Source organism: Carcharodon carcharias, chromosome 1 (assembly GCF_017639515.1).
Source record: "Carcharodon carcharias isolate sCarCar2 chromosome 1, sCarCar2.pri, whole genome shotgun sequence".
Lineage (NCBI taxonomy): Eukaryota > Metazoa > Chordata > Chondrichthyes > Lamniformes > Lamnidae > Carcharodon > Carcharodon carcharias.
Genome location: NC_054467.1, coordinates 116,923,524 through 116,938,800, shown reverse-complemented (window position 1 = coordinate 116,938,800; position 15,277 = coordinate 116,923,524). Strand labels below are relative to the sequence as shown.

At 46.5% G+C, this 15,277-nt stretch overlaps 1 pseudogene; it reads left to right on the top strand.

Moving 5' to 3' along the window:
* The first annotated feature begins 1,376 nt into the window (after window positions 1–1,376).
* On the top strand, window positions 1,377–1,522 carry LOC121285699 (annotated as a pseudogene).
* Window positions 1,523–15,277: the final 13,755 nt, after the last annotated feature.

The window sequence follows — 15,277 nt, the reverse complement described above, 5'->3', positions numbered from 1 at the left end:
CTTTTGACTCTGCTGACAAGCACTAATTATATCTACTTTGGTTCACAGGGAGCTCTGCCAACTGACTGACACCCTCAGTCAGCCAGTCCCTCAACTCCATCCATGTCCTCAGCTCCAACCAAGAGGTCACCTCCTCCATTGAAGAGCTGGAAATAAGCAGCCTGGAAGACCAGTCACAGCGCTTACCCACACCCTCCACCAGCACAGAGACACACACCTCGGTGGGACCTAGATCTAGAGCAGGCTTGGGTCATAATCTGGTGGTTGCCGCATGGACACATATCCGCAGCAGGAGGAGGCAGGTTCAGCCGAGCTCCCCGGCATGCAGAGGGCTGCTGAGGAAGAGGCATCTGTGAGGTCCGAGTCAGATGACAAGCTTCTGGATTCAGCTTCCCAACTCATCCTGGAGAGTCAACAGAAGGTGGGGGAACATCATGCAGAGCTCTGGAAGCCCTCAACACAGTGGCATGCAAGTCAGAGGAATGCGTCCGTCTGCTCTCTGATGAAGTGGTGCCCACATGTGTGAATGGAGGTCACCATGGGCAGAATGCAGAGATGTGCACGGACCTGCACTCCATCACAGTAATCCTGGGTGAGTTCTTGCAGTGGCAATGCGAGAGGGGAAACAGGGCATCTCAACATCCCGCCACGTGCTCCTTCCTCTCAAGGAGTCAGGCCAGGGCCCTCAGGCAACAGCTTAGGTCACAAGATATTTACAGATGAGCAAGACCATTCAGCCTATCTTAATCTTCCATTCAGCGCAATCTGACAGTACAGTATATCACTGCGCCCGATTGTTTCTTAATTAGCTCCAAGGTTTTTATCTTCATCATTCTGTCCTAAAGAATGGTTTGACAATGCAAAATACAGGAGAATTTAACCCTGAGCAAAAAGCCAGGGCAGGGCAGCAAAATTCCTGGCTGGGGATCTCTACCCAGTTGAGTTTAATGACTATTTCAATATCCCCCCTTGCAAACTGCCCACCTGAAACAGGCATAAAGATGCAGCTGCCCAGCTGTCAGCAGGTGAAGATAAGGAAGCCTGGATCCAACCTGTAGGCATTCAGGTTTCATTCGGAGTGGGTGGGACGGGTGTTTGCCAGAGTTTAATGCAAGGGAAGGAGAAAGAGGACCCTGACATAGCAGAGACCCCAATTCCCCTTTTGGGGCCCATAGGAATACTATCCTCAAAGAAATGGTTTTTGTTCATCTGTTTGAGCCTGTGCTTCATGTCTGGCAGGTTTCACTGGTTAGAGCGACCACAATGGTTGTTCCCTACTCTAGGCCATTAAACGTACCTCACGGTCCCATCTGAGTGATTGGCATATATTAATGAGGCACCCAACTGAGTCAGGTGAATGCCTCAACCACTCAATCAGGTTGACATGGCATTGGAGAAGTTGTGCTCCCTGGGTGAGGCTATCCCATTGCACTCCGGGGGTGCTGAGGCCTGCGATGTCTCCAAATGCAGGATACTCGATTGCAGAAATTGTGAATGGGGAACTGCGTTTGTGTTCTTTACTGATTTGCAAATTAAAAAATGGAACTTACGGTTCAAATTGCTTTAAAAAACAGTCACTTAATCGCTGTTGCATGAAGCTAAAATTTCCTCTAATGAACAGCTAATAAGGGAGAGCTAATATTTTATGATGCACACAGCTGTCTTTATCTTTCCCTCCTTTCCCCATTTATTCAATCTCTTTAGGACAATCTACATTGTGGAAGGCACTTTGTATTGCATAAATAGTCTATCTTGCATCTCATTAAAGTCACAATTTATATTTTGAACGGCTTTCAAATATTATTGCAGCTGCAGGTTGCCACCATCGCAGGGGAAAAGGCAGTATTTGAACCATCTGTGCACCATTCGCTAATATGCACAATTTAGTTTTCAGATTAGCAATTGTGAGCACAGGGAATAAAATAGAACCTTATCACTGCCTTTTGAATGATGTAAACTCATTCCTGTAACAGGATGATCGGTTATTTATATCCACCATTCATTAATTTATGAGGCAAATATACAGCGGAATATGTTAACAGCAAATTAGACATTTATCTTGTGTAAAGAGGCTCAGGTGTCTTTGCCAACTGTCCAGTCTTTTAGACGATGAAACAATGAAAGCAAAGCACATTTCGCCCCTCCCCTCTCTGCAATGCTTGATGTAAACAAAATAAAGACTAGCAAAAATGTTATTACAAAGCTTTCAGTGAATTACTGGTTGTGATTAAAAGCATGTCCTACACCAGTTCAGGGAGAAAAATCCCCTGAAGGAGCCTCTTTCTTTAAACCTTGTAGTAGTTAGCTAAGGAAATGTCTATACATAAAACCACAGCCTGGATACTTCCTGGAACTCACTTGCCTTGCAGTTGACTAATCCATTCTGACACATCAAACTCCAGTGAGATTTGATGTCAGCTATCCATCTGAGAGAACGTCTGTAAAACCTTCTGCTATGTTTGTGAGGTGGTAGATAAATCGCTCTAACCCAGAAAGTAAATTAACTGAAAACAAGAAGCAGTAAATATAACATGTCATTTCTGTTCTGCTAAAATTTCCAAGAAGGAAATGTGAATTAATTTAATACAAATGTATTTCTATAAAGGCAACACCACCACATCAGTGACCGTTATGATCTTTTTTGATGCGCAAAGCTGCATCACATGAAAGTGTACATGATTCAAACATTCGCCTGTGATTTCCGCATGGATTCCTGTATTGCCCATCATAACTTCAGCAGAAGATTGATGGAAATTTTCACACTGAGGCAGCCCGCTATCAAAGTGACAGTAAATGGGGTCAGCAATGGCCCAGGGGATTGTTTGTGGACAGAAGGAGAGCATTCCTACTCCTCTCACCTTCACCAACACAAATTAAAGATTGCTTGGGTTGGTTTGTGGGTGGTTTTCAGTAGGTAGTTCACACTCCACCCACCACAGGGTTCCAATCTACAATGAATAGGTGGCTGCTCGCCTAGGTTTAGGATTTTAGGATCGCCTTGAAGTCTCGAGGAACTAAAGTTTAATGCACAGGACAATGTTGTGAGAATTTTGCAAGAAAATCATAGCATTTTAAAGATAATTCTCTTTGAATTGTCTTGTTTAGTTATATATATATTGGAGATGGAGATAAAAGCTGTTTGACTGACAGTCAAAAACATCCAATTATGTAACAAAGACATTTACTTTCCAATTGTTGTGGGAAGGGATGTGAGGATGAATTTGGTGGGTGACCAATAAAGGAAAAAAAGACTCGAATTTATATAGCACTTTTCTCAACTACCAGACGTTTCAAAGCCCTTTACAGCCAATGAAGTACTTTTTGAAGTGCAACCACTGTTGTGATGTAGGAAATGCAGCAGCTAATTTATGCTCAGAAAACCATGCTCTTCTTTGAGATAGTGCCATGGGATCTTTTATATTCACTCAAGCAGGCAGATGTGGGGCCTCAGTTTAACATCTCATCCAAAAGACAGCAACTCCAACAGTTCAATGCTCCCTGAGTACAGCACTGGAGTACCTGCTGTGATTTTTGTGCTCAAGCCCTAGAGTGTGATTTGAACCCAGAACTTTTGGATTCAGAGGTAAGTGAGCTAGCTAACTGAGCCATGGCTGACACTTTCATGGTTGGAGGAAAGGGGTGGGAGAGTTGGAGGTAGGAGGTCATCTGATGAAACCTCCATCAGTACATTCAGCAAGAATTGGCAAACCTACTGCTGGTGCCCACCTCATGTTCCTACTCAAGATGGTGATGGATGGAGCAACAGTCTAACTGGGGCCATAGTCAAGTGGCATTTTTGGGCTGTTACAGCCCTGTCTAGACTGGGCAAATAGGCCTCTAATCATTCTTATTGTGTGATTATACTTTAACACTTTACCTTTACATGCTGTATGGTGGCTAATGAGAGAGTCAAGGAAGACAGCATTCCTGGGCCCCTGCTGAAGCCTGGGCATTATTGGTTCTGTTTCCAACTAAAGCAAAAGGACCATATCACAAAATGACAGTGAGCAGCTGCTACAGGCGGGTTCTTCAAGGCCATCTGCAGCACCCCTACTGAAATTCAGCAGACAAGCTGCAGCCACACAGGGCAGCACTGCACCAGGACAGGCAAAGGCAGCCACAAGAGAGGCATATAGGAATGCGCAAGGGTGAATAGTTTGATTTAGTATGTATTATTGGAAGTGTTATTGGATCAAGTTGTTGTCGAATCCTTTGTTGCAGTGCATTATTTCAGCAATTTGGTCAAGAGGACACTGTGTTGCTTCATAGCAGAAAGATAGAATCGTGGAGAAGTGAGGATCAGCAGTGAGGTGGGGCTGAGGTTTTAGAAGAATTGGAGTCTGAGTAGCCAGCCAGGGAGAACCTGCCTGGAGCAAAGGGACCCTGCATTCCTCCTTCCTTCCTCCTCCCCTCAAGGTGCCTTCTGAAGGCCTGGTGGCAGGTGGGCCCTCATGAGAGTGAGGTTTGGAGGATGCAGCAGACAACTACGAATTTGGAGACGCACTCCAGCAAATACTGGAAGACTCCCACCCTGAATGCTCCAGGTAGCAAGACCACTGTTTCAGAATACCTATGACTGCTCCTGATGGCACATGGATCTAATTGTAGGCTTTCCACACGTGTTAAGTTGGTGGAGGGGAGTGACTCTGGTGCATGGTAGTGAAAGAGATTGGGCACTGCTGACTGGCACAGGATGAAAGCGTTCTGGCTTCCACCAGGGTTCACCAATATGTTCATGGAGCAATAAGTCTTACGATTGCTGGAAATCTCCAAATGCCATGTACTTTGTGAAGAAAAAGAACTCCCCACCCGACACCCAACTTCAGGATTGCTACAAACGTAAATACCTTCAAGAAGGGCTTTACATTAGAGGCCGTTTATGAGGTATATCCTTCTTGTCCGTAGCAGGGAAAATACAGACACACATTCTCCCAAGTCACCGACTTCCTGTGGCTGAGGAAATCCTCCCAGAAACACATGGCAGAATTTTCCATGCCCGCTGGCATCATGCACGCTTGGTGGCATGAGTGGACAATATCACGAGATGGCCAGAAATTGGTTTCATGATATCATGATGGTCCACTCAGCCCTTCGATGGCAGGCTGTGTTTCCTGCCATCGAGCGTCGGGAACTTCATTCTCCTATATCTGCACATCATTATAATGTCAGCCCACCAGAATCATTCCTCACCGATCCTCCTCACCCCGGACCACCCCCCACCATCCACCCCCAACCCCACCCCAGCTGGATCGTCCACCCACATTAAAGTGTTTCATAACAGCATATGAGGTGTGCACTTGGCAGGCTGCACTTTGAGGGGAACATGGAGATAAGAGCATAGTAAAATTGAGCAGCGCTCACCTGGGTCGCCTGTTGGACTTCAAATGGGGGAGGGCAAGGGCTGACCTGCGGAGGTTGAGGCGACTTGGGGGCGGGGGCAAGGGCTGCACTCCGGTTGAAGGGGTGTGGGGTGACAGAAGGGAAGCAGCCACGCATTAGGGAAACCTTATGTAAAGTGACCATTCCCATGCAGCTGAGCCAGTTCAGATGCAGCCACATTGATATGCATGGAGTCGGGCCTGTAGTTTAATCTGCCCACTTAAGCAATGCAGAGGCATGAAAGTGCCACCAAGTGCTCCAAAACTTTTCACCCCTCGGGCACAGACTGCAAACTACTGAGCGTTTTAGTGGACTGCAGAATAATTGGACGACCGAGCATGTTGTACAATCTCCTTGCTAAAGCTGGCCATGGAGCAGTCACTAGTGGAGGCACTCACAGCCCCTTGCAATGTCATCGTCCTGGTGCAGACCAGTATCCCATTATGGTTCAAGCTAACAGCGCAGCCTTGCAGTGTGGGTTAGGAGAATGCCTGTGCCTGAGCTGAAAGCACAGCATGCAGTCCAGTGGGCAAAGCTGCTGCCAATCGGTCAGGTGGAGTGAGGTGGAGGTGGTGGGGTTTTGGGCAGCCATGCAGCACACTAAACTCTGGCCATCCAAGTGATGGTCAGCACTCTCCGGGATGCATTAAGGAGCCTTCAGAATTAACCAAGAGAGGATCTTAGTACACCCAAGCTAACCCACATGTTTCTCTCTTACATCCTGCGGGAGAAGTACATCAGGATCATGGAGCTTGGTGGCCCAACTGTATACTGCATGGCTTACAGAGAATGAAGATGACAGAGAAGACAGTGATGGAGGCATCTGGCTGCACAGAGGGAGGAACAGCAACCTCAGGAAGAAGGGGCACTGGGGCTTTCACACACACCCCTGAAGACCCACGGTGAGCCATCATTGGTCGGCACCTAGCTATACCCAAGGTCTCAAGGCAGTGTTTGTCATTCCTGCAGATGACCGAGAACCAGTGTCGCTGAAGACTGTGCATGTCTAGGCAATTGGTCGGTCACATCTGCCAGCTACTGCAGGATTTGGCGCCACAGGGACATGGAGGGCATCCACTGCCAGTGGCTGTAAAAGCAACCGTGGTGCTCAATTTCAATGCCAGTGGCTCCTTTCAGGGCTCCACAGGTAACCTCTGTGGGATTTCACAAGCCGCCAACCACAAATGCATCCATGAGGTCACAGATGCCATCTTTGTGAGGACACTCAACTTTGTGCATTTCGCCTGGGACATAGAGAGCCGGGATGCAAGAGTGATTGGATTTGCCCAGATCTCAGGTTTCCCACAGGTGCAGGGTATGATCGGCTGCAAGCATGTGCACTCAGATCTCCATCACAACACGGGGTCACCTATATCAACAGCAAGGGCTTCCGTTTGCTGAATGTGCAGCTGGCGTGCAACCACCACAATCACATCCTGCAGGTCTATGCATGGTTTCCAGGGATTGTCCATGACTCCAACATCCTCAGTCAGTCACAGATTCCTGCCATCTTCCAGGGTCCACAGAGCCTACAGGGCTGTCTCCAAGGGGACAAGGGCTACCCACAACGGATGTGGCTGATGACACCCATGCGGCGGCCTCAGACTGCAGCAGAGTGAAGGTATAACAAGACTCATGCTGCAGCTCACAACTTGGTGGAGTAAATCATCGGGATGCTGAAGTTTAAATTACGGTGCCTGGACCGATCTGGTGCAGCCCTGAAATATAGCCTGCACAGGGTGTCATGCATCATCGTCGCCTGCTGCTTCCTTTACAACCTGGCACTGCAATGGGGAGAGGAGCTGGCTGAGGATAAGATGGAGGAGCTGGTGGTCTCCTCCGATGAGAAAGTCAACAGTGATGAGAGTGGAGAGATCCTGGAAGGTGATGATGATGGCGATGAAGCCTTCACACTGCCCAGATGAAGCAGGCATGTTTCATAGCTGCTATATTTGTGGAGGATGATGATGACATGCAGTGAGGGGACACCAGAGATCCTCACATTGCATCTGGGAACGTTTGACTCCAGTCTGGCTTATGGCAGCGCACATACCCTCTGTGAGAAAGCATCCGAATCTGTGGGGACTATAAACTAACAGTCAACAGAGTAGCCAAACTGGACAGGTACCCTATTCCAAAAATCAAAGACCCATTTGCCAAACTAGCAGGAGGGACAACATATTCCAAGTTTGACATGAGTCATGCATATCAGCAATTAGAGATGGGAAATGCCTCCCAGGATTTCACCACAATTAATACCCACAAAGGGTTGAACCAATATACACGCCTGCCCTTCGGTGTTTCCTCAGCCTGTGCCATTTTTCAGAGAACAATAGAAAGCTTACTGCAGGGACTACCCCAGGCTGTAGTCTACTTAGACGATGTGCTAATAACCAGATTCACTGAAAAGGAACACTTGGCTAACCTAGAGGAAGTCCGACAGCGTTTTTTACAAGCAAGAGTGCAACTGAAAATGGAAAAATGCACTTTTCATGCAAAGGAAGCAATCTATTTGGGCTACTGGGTACATTCTCAGGGGTTACACCTGGCTGAAGAGAAGGTTAAAGCAATAAGAGAGGCACCTGTACCCAAGAATGCCTCTAAACTTAAATAATTTTTTAGGAATGATAAATTATTATGGGTGATTTTTACCTAATTTACCTACACTTCTGGCTACCTTTGCTTTCACTGTTAAGAAAGAACCAATGTTGGTCTTAGGAGACACCCCAAAAAAGAGGCTTTCATGAAAAATCACTCATAATAATTTATCATTTCGAAAAATGAGTTAAGTTCAGAGGCGTTCTTGGGTACTGTTACACTCATCCAATCTGTTAGTGCATTATGACAGATGAAAGACTTGGTGCTAGCATGCGATGCATCTCCCTAAGGAGTGGGAACAGTACTGTCTCATAGAATGAATGATGGCACAGAGAGGTCAATAGGCTATTTATCCAGGAGGCTTACGACAGCTGATATAGAATATTCCCAGATTGAAAAGGAAGGTCTGTCGATTATTTTTGGTGTAGAAATATTTCACCAATACGTGCACTGATGACATTTCATGATTTTATCAGGCCACAAACCACTATAGGGTTTGTTTAGTGAGGAAAAGGCTATACCACCCATAGCCTCAGCAAGAGTACAACAATGGGCCCTAATTTTGGCAGCTTATGAATACACCTTTGTATATAGGCCTGGCATTCACATTGCAAATGCTGATGCCCTAAGTTGCCTGCTCTTACAAGAGAATGATGAATATGTCCCAGTCACACAGGAACTCATTTTATTGTTAACCTTTCTAGATTCATCGCCAGTATGTGCCAGACAGATCTGGGACTGGACAAGTCGGAACCCAGTCCTATCTCAAGTGTGAGACCAAGTGTTACATGGGTGGTCCCAGGAGCCAGTCTCCGATGAAATGAAACCATTCTTCAACCGAAGGCAAGAGATGAGCAGTCAAGGTGGCATTTTATTGTGGGGTGCACTGGTAATAGTTCCACCAAAAGGAAGGGAGCTACTTCTAGTTGAAATACACAGTGCCCATCCGGGGATCACCTGAATGAAAACCATAGCGCGCAGCTACCTATGGTGGATGGGGATGGATGATGACATTGAAAATATGGTAAAGCACGTGTGCAATGTCAGCAGCTATAAAAGTTGCCAGTGACAGTTCCGTTGCACCCTTGGGAGTGGTCTGGTAGAATCTGGATGCGGTTACACATCGACTACGTTGGACTCTTCCTTGGAACCATGTTCCTACTGATTATTGGTGCCCAATCCAAGTGGTTAGATGTCTATGAGCACTACAATAGAGAAACTATGCCAGAGCTTCGCCATCCGCAGACTACCAGAAGTAGTCATATCCGATAACGGCACTCCATTCACCAGTACTGAGCTCCAATGATTTATCAGCCTCAACGGTATCAGCCATGTGAAGACTGCACTGTAACATCCATCATCAAACGGACTGGTGGAAAGGACAGTTCAAACGTTTAAATTGGGCATGAAGAGGTTAACAGGTTATTCATTGGAGGCCAAGCTTGCACACTTTCTTTTTCACTACAGAACAAACCCCCACATGAAGACAGGAGCAACACCTGCAAAACTGTTGATGAGATGCCGTCTTAGGACAAGACTAAGCCTAATATTTCCAAATTTGGAGGGGAAGGTGGAGAAGAGTCAAGGAAACCAAAAAGTTATGTATGACTTGCATAGTCGTGAGTGACAGTTTGCTGTTGGAGAAGCAATATATGTGAAGAATTTCAGTGGAGGACTGAAGTAGTTACCTGGTAAAGTAAGTTCTGTGACTGGACCATCGTCGTACCACATGGAGGTGGAGGGCTGGATGACCCGTAAACATGTGGATCATTTAAGAAGAATGGAGATATCCCAACAACATGATGCTCCACCTGTAACCATTACTGAAGTAGTGGTTCCTGTTGAAGTTGCTCAACCAAGGACAGACATGCCCGATGTCTTTGTCAGAATCAAAGACACTGAACTGTAAGTGCCTATTGAGGTACCTGGTGTTAATGCAGTTCCAGAGAATGTGTTTCCTACAAAAGAATCTAAAATTGTGGAGCTGCAACATTCCACATGGTTCAGGAAACAACCTGAAAGACTGAACTTGAAATTTCATGACTTGTGTAAACATCATAATGTGATGAGGTTAGTATCCTTGTAAATACAAAATGTACAGAAAAATTAAAGGGGGAAGAATGTAGTAATTATAGTTTTTGGAAATGTTAGACTGTAGCTTTAAGAATAATTCTGTCCTGTAAGATCACATGATCTGTGTAAACCAATCTGTTAACAGTGTGGGGAACCTCTTTAGGAGAGTTCTCCTTTAGTTATGGAGTTTGATGCACACGTGTAGTTGCTGCTGCTGTCTTGTAAATAAAGTTAATTGTTTCCACTAAGAGAAGTTGTCTGAAGATCAACTCTACAACAGTGCTCCCGGGACATCCACAGCAGAGGTGGAGGCAGCCTGCTGACTGTGGTGCCCAGTCTGTGACGACCTTGTGGGTGCCCACTGGAGCGCTGAGACCTGGAACTGCACCGGCCTGCTTTCGGGGTCCTGCTGTGTGGCAGTGGCACCCTCCTGGGCCGGTGGAGCTGGAGCTGCTGAGGTCACAGGAAGAGGGGATTCGGATGGGCCAGAACTCCCGCAGTCACCTGGATGGATGGCCCCAGGGGGTACACCTATGGATCCGCATCTCTATGGGTGACTGAGGGCCCCTGGCTGACTCCTTGAGGAGAAGGGCTAACTGGAGTGAGATTGGGCTGTTCCACACCCCTCTCACATACACACTGTTGGAGGCCAACTACGGCGTCGGCAATGGAGTTCAGCCCGCGCAGCAGTGCAGGAGCGACATCCTGGACCAATGTCTCCATAGCAGCCACCAACCTACCATTGTTGACCTCGGTGCATTGGCATGCCGGTGCTATCACCTCAGTCTAAAGGCAGACAGACTCCTCCAATGTGCATTGCAACCTGAGAGGTGCAGCGGACATCCATTCCTGATGTTCCCAAGCTTGCCTTTGCATTTTCAGCAACTGTGACGTGATCGAGTCCAGAGACTTCTTGTCTGAGTCAAAGTGAGCAAATTTCTGGCCTCCAGCAGTCCTCCGAGTGCTGGATACCTAAGAAGTCCCTGCTGCCACTTGCTGTAGATCAGACAGTGTGATGTGCTCACCAGATTGTGATCCTGAGGCTACACTAAAATTAGGCCCCACCAAGATGTGTGTTTTGCACTGGTAGGGGATGTGAGTGAGAGCTGTGACGGGTCTTCCAAGAGGGTTTTAGTGGATTCCTCTTCTGAGCTTCCCTTGGGGCTTAGTTGGAGGCCTAGGTGATGGACCTTCTTGGCTGTTTGGCAGAAGTGCCTGCGAAATCAAGGGGAGGTAATTAGTACGTGGCAGTGGCCTGTGAAAGAGGACATATCACTCACGGCATGGCCGTCTGATGGATGTTGCACTGCTGGATCCTGACTTGGCAGAGCACTGCCGACCTCTCTGTCAGCACAGGACCAGTCCAGATCCTCGCTGGCCAACTGAATGGCTCTATTTTTGAAGTCCATGAGGATCTTGATGTTAGGCTTTCCTCCACTGGTCTGTGACCTCTCCATCTTGTTGTGTGCCAGCTTGTCCTGCATGAAAAGAGATGGAGAAAGAGTAAGCAGGACACCTGTCAGACTAGATGATAAGTATACCTGGCCCGTGTGGGTGGTGAGTGGTCCCATGGATGGGATGAGGGCAATGAAGTTTCGTGTGAGAGAGTGAATGGTGATGTTCCTTGAACTGGCAGTGAACTGTGGATGTATGGTGGGTTTGTGAGTGTGTGAGTTGAGAGTGATGAGAAGTGTGACTAACCCTAGTGAAACGGAGGAGATCATTCATCCCCTTGTGGCACTGGGTCGCTGTCCTCTTTTGCAGGACATTGGCACTGACCACAGCAGCCACTGCCTCCCGTGCTGGATTGGTAGAGGACATTATGGCAAGCCTCCTCAGCATCCAAAAGTGCTCTTGGGATGCATCATTGAACCTGCGGTCTGCAGCCTTTTTGCCTTTCGGGGCCAACCTGTCTTCTGTGCAGCAGTCCTGGGCTGGAAGCACTGAGAGGTGTGAGTGTGGCTGCACTTTAAATGTGGTGCCTGGCATGATGAAGCGGCATGATCATAGCATGGCAAGCGAATGAGATCCCGCTGCCGTGGAAACAGCATATTCCTGGGAATGCATAATTAATGCGGCGGGATTGGGACAATATGGCGTGAGAAGCTGCCATTGTAGTCAGTGGGTAAAATGCCATTTTCCCCGCCCACTACTGCACTTAGTGCAAATCTGGGACTATTCCACGCACAGTATGGCTCTAAGCCCCCAGAGGAACCAGAGTTGTCAGACAAATCAAAGAAAAATGTCAAGAACAACACCAGGAACTCTTCATTGCATTCATTGACCTGACCAAAGCATTTGATTCAGTAAATCACAATGCTCTGTGGATTGTGCTTCAAAGGTTTGGATGTTCAAGAAACTTCATCACAATCCTGCAATTGCTTCATTATGATATGATTGTAACTGTGGGCAGAATTTTGCCCTTGGATGGTGGGTGGGCCCCACCGGCCAAGCGGCTGGCGGCCAGCCGACCTCCGCCACTGAAACGGGACCTGCCGCCATTTTAAGTAGGTGGGATGTTTAAGGCCTGCCCAGCAGCATCCCCGACAGGAAGCGCTACGCACTTCCTGTGCAGGGGGGGAAGGGAATCCCCATCTGTCAAAGTGCACACTTCTCCCTGAGGCAAAGCACTGCCTCAGGGAGATTCATGACAGGTAAGTTAAGTGTAAAAATAGAAACATTAAAAAATTATTAACATGTCCCACGAGATGGGACATGTTAATAAAAAACACATAAGCTTTATTACTTTTTTACAAAATGGACATGAAACTTCATCCCGCCAATGGATGAAGTTTCATGAATAATCTGGAGCCCTCTGGGGCTCCTGGCCTGGCCGCCAGCCTTAAGCTTGGACGGGCAGGTCTTTAATTACTTTAATTAACCTGTCAATGACCTCAATTGGCCATTGACAGATCGGCAAGCATTCAGCTGATTTCACTGTTCCAGAAAATTTAAAGGGACCGGGATGACGTCAGGGAATTTCTCCCGATGTCATCCTGCGTCATTTTCCCCTCGGCGAGCGGGCCCAGCCCCAAATCACCAAAGGGAAAATCCTGGCCTGTGTGTGGGAGATCCGAAATAGACACCATCAAAATTCAGACCAGGGTCGAGCAAGGCTGTGTGATTACCCCCATACTGTTTACAATCTACCTGACAGTAGCTATTCATCTCACCAAAGATCAATTTTCCTCTGGCCTCATTATTAAATACAGCCTAAATGGAACATTTATTAACTTCAGTCCCTTTCGTGCCAAGCTCAACTGACTACAATGAAAGTAAGTAGGCAATGGGCATGGCACACCACTGTGGCACTAATTTTACAGTCCCCCAACTGCCAACCTACTTGCGGGGTGGGTATAAAATTCCGCCCATAGTTCTTGGCTAAGGTGGAGGTAGGACAGGTGCCTACTGAGGACCTTTTTATGGGTAGGGGCTTCTAAAGCCATCCTCCTCATCCCTCTGTACACAGCTTACCCACCTTGCTGTCTCTGCTCTATATCCCTATCACGCTGCAGCCCGTGTGAAAGCAGGCTTTCCCCTAAAAGGCACTCCAGTTCCTTTCGCTTCCTTGTCAATGTCCAGCATGACTGCCTTGTGAATTCAAAACCTTTCCAAACTTCTCCAATTATACTGAAGTAGTTCCACTCACTCTGCAGCAGAAAAGGAAAATCAAAAGCACATCACCTGGGAGTGCTGTGGTGATCCTGCAAATAGCATTGGTAGAAAGGGGTAGAAAGAGGTTCTTCTTGCAGATGAACACATGTCCAGCTGGTAGTGTTTGAGATAGGGTATTAACAGGACCTGTGAGGTCCAAATTGTCAGTTTGTGTGCTAAATCAACGTTAGACTTTGTTTGATGTCACAATCTGCCCACTCTGCATATTTCCAGCATATGCATGACACACCCTTATAATCATGGTACACCACACTGGCTGCATTGGAAATAGGTTGAAGCGGTCTGACTGATATTTTTGCAGTTCTGAGCTTCCATAGCATCAGTGCCAGCAGTGCCGTAAGAGCAGAATTTTGAGCCATAATATGATTTTTAGCCAGGTTAATGGTGGGATAACTAGTGACCAGCTAGCCCCTTGACAATTCCAATATTGTAGTGATCTGAGGTGCAATACACCTTTAAGAGTAAGCAGATTGACCACATGATTGTCTTACCCATGCTGTGTAGCGCAGGCTACACTGTTAATCAGTCGTTTTTGAACGGGTTTTGGTTTGAGAAGCACACAAGTATTGGTCCTTCATTATTCGTGAATAAACAGCATGTGCTTCATTTTACAATGATCTGTTCATCTACTCCATCTTGATTACCAACTCACTCATCAGTAGATCAGTGCGCAACTGTGTTCTCTGGCCAAAGCAACCCAATAGAAGGAACATAACGAATATGTTTTAATCGAATATCAGGTTGCAGTTTCACAAACTGTTAAATAAAAAAAATAAAAGGCCAGTTCAATATCATAGTTTGATATCTGGCAGTTAGAAGGAGCTTGACCACATGTCTCAAGTTAAGAACAACTAACAGAAGGGAAAATCCTTCCTCACATAACTATTGGTACAATAGAATCCAAGTAATACCTGCAACAAAATATGCAACATAACCAGTCTGCTTAATTCATAGGTTTATGTGGACTACCATTACTATGAGGAAACCACAGCCTTTGTTTACTGTGAGGTAGCAATAAAATTGAACTGAATGATTTTGCTTTCTTTCAGGTTATTGTTTGACTGTGTTTTTATTAAGATAAAGACTCCTTTTAAACTCCTTATTTCACTGCATTAATTTAATGTGATCTATATTCATTGAATTTTCATTAGAAGGGAGGTCAATGACCAATGCGTATAGATTTAAAATACTTGGCAGAGAGTTAGAAGGGATGAGTTGAGTTATTTTTTTTCATCAGAGGCTGGTGGGGGTCTGTAACTCCCTGGCTGAAAGGCTGGTAGAGGCAGAAAGCCCCAATGCATTTAAAAAACACTTGGAAATGCACTTGAAATATTGCCTACAGGGCTACAAGGCAAGAGCTGGGGGCAAGGGGTAGAATTTCAGCAGAGGCTCCCCAACATCACGCCTTAACTTTGGTGCAAAAATCACCAGAAACCCCAGAGAAAATGGCCATTAATGCCATTCCAACAGATTTTCCACCTATTGTGTTGATCATTGAAAAGGTGAAATGGAGAGGTAAAACAGAATACCGATTCTCTCTTGCTGGGTTCAT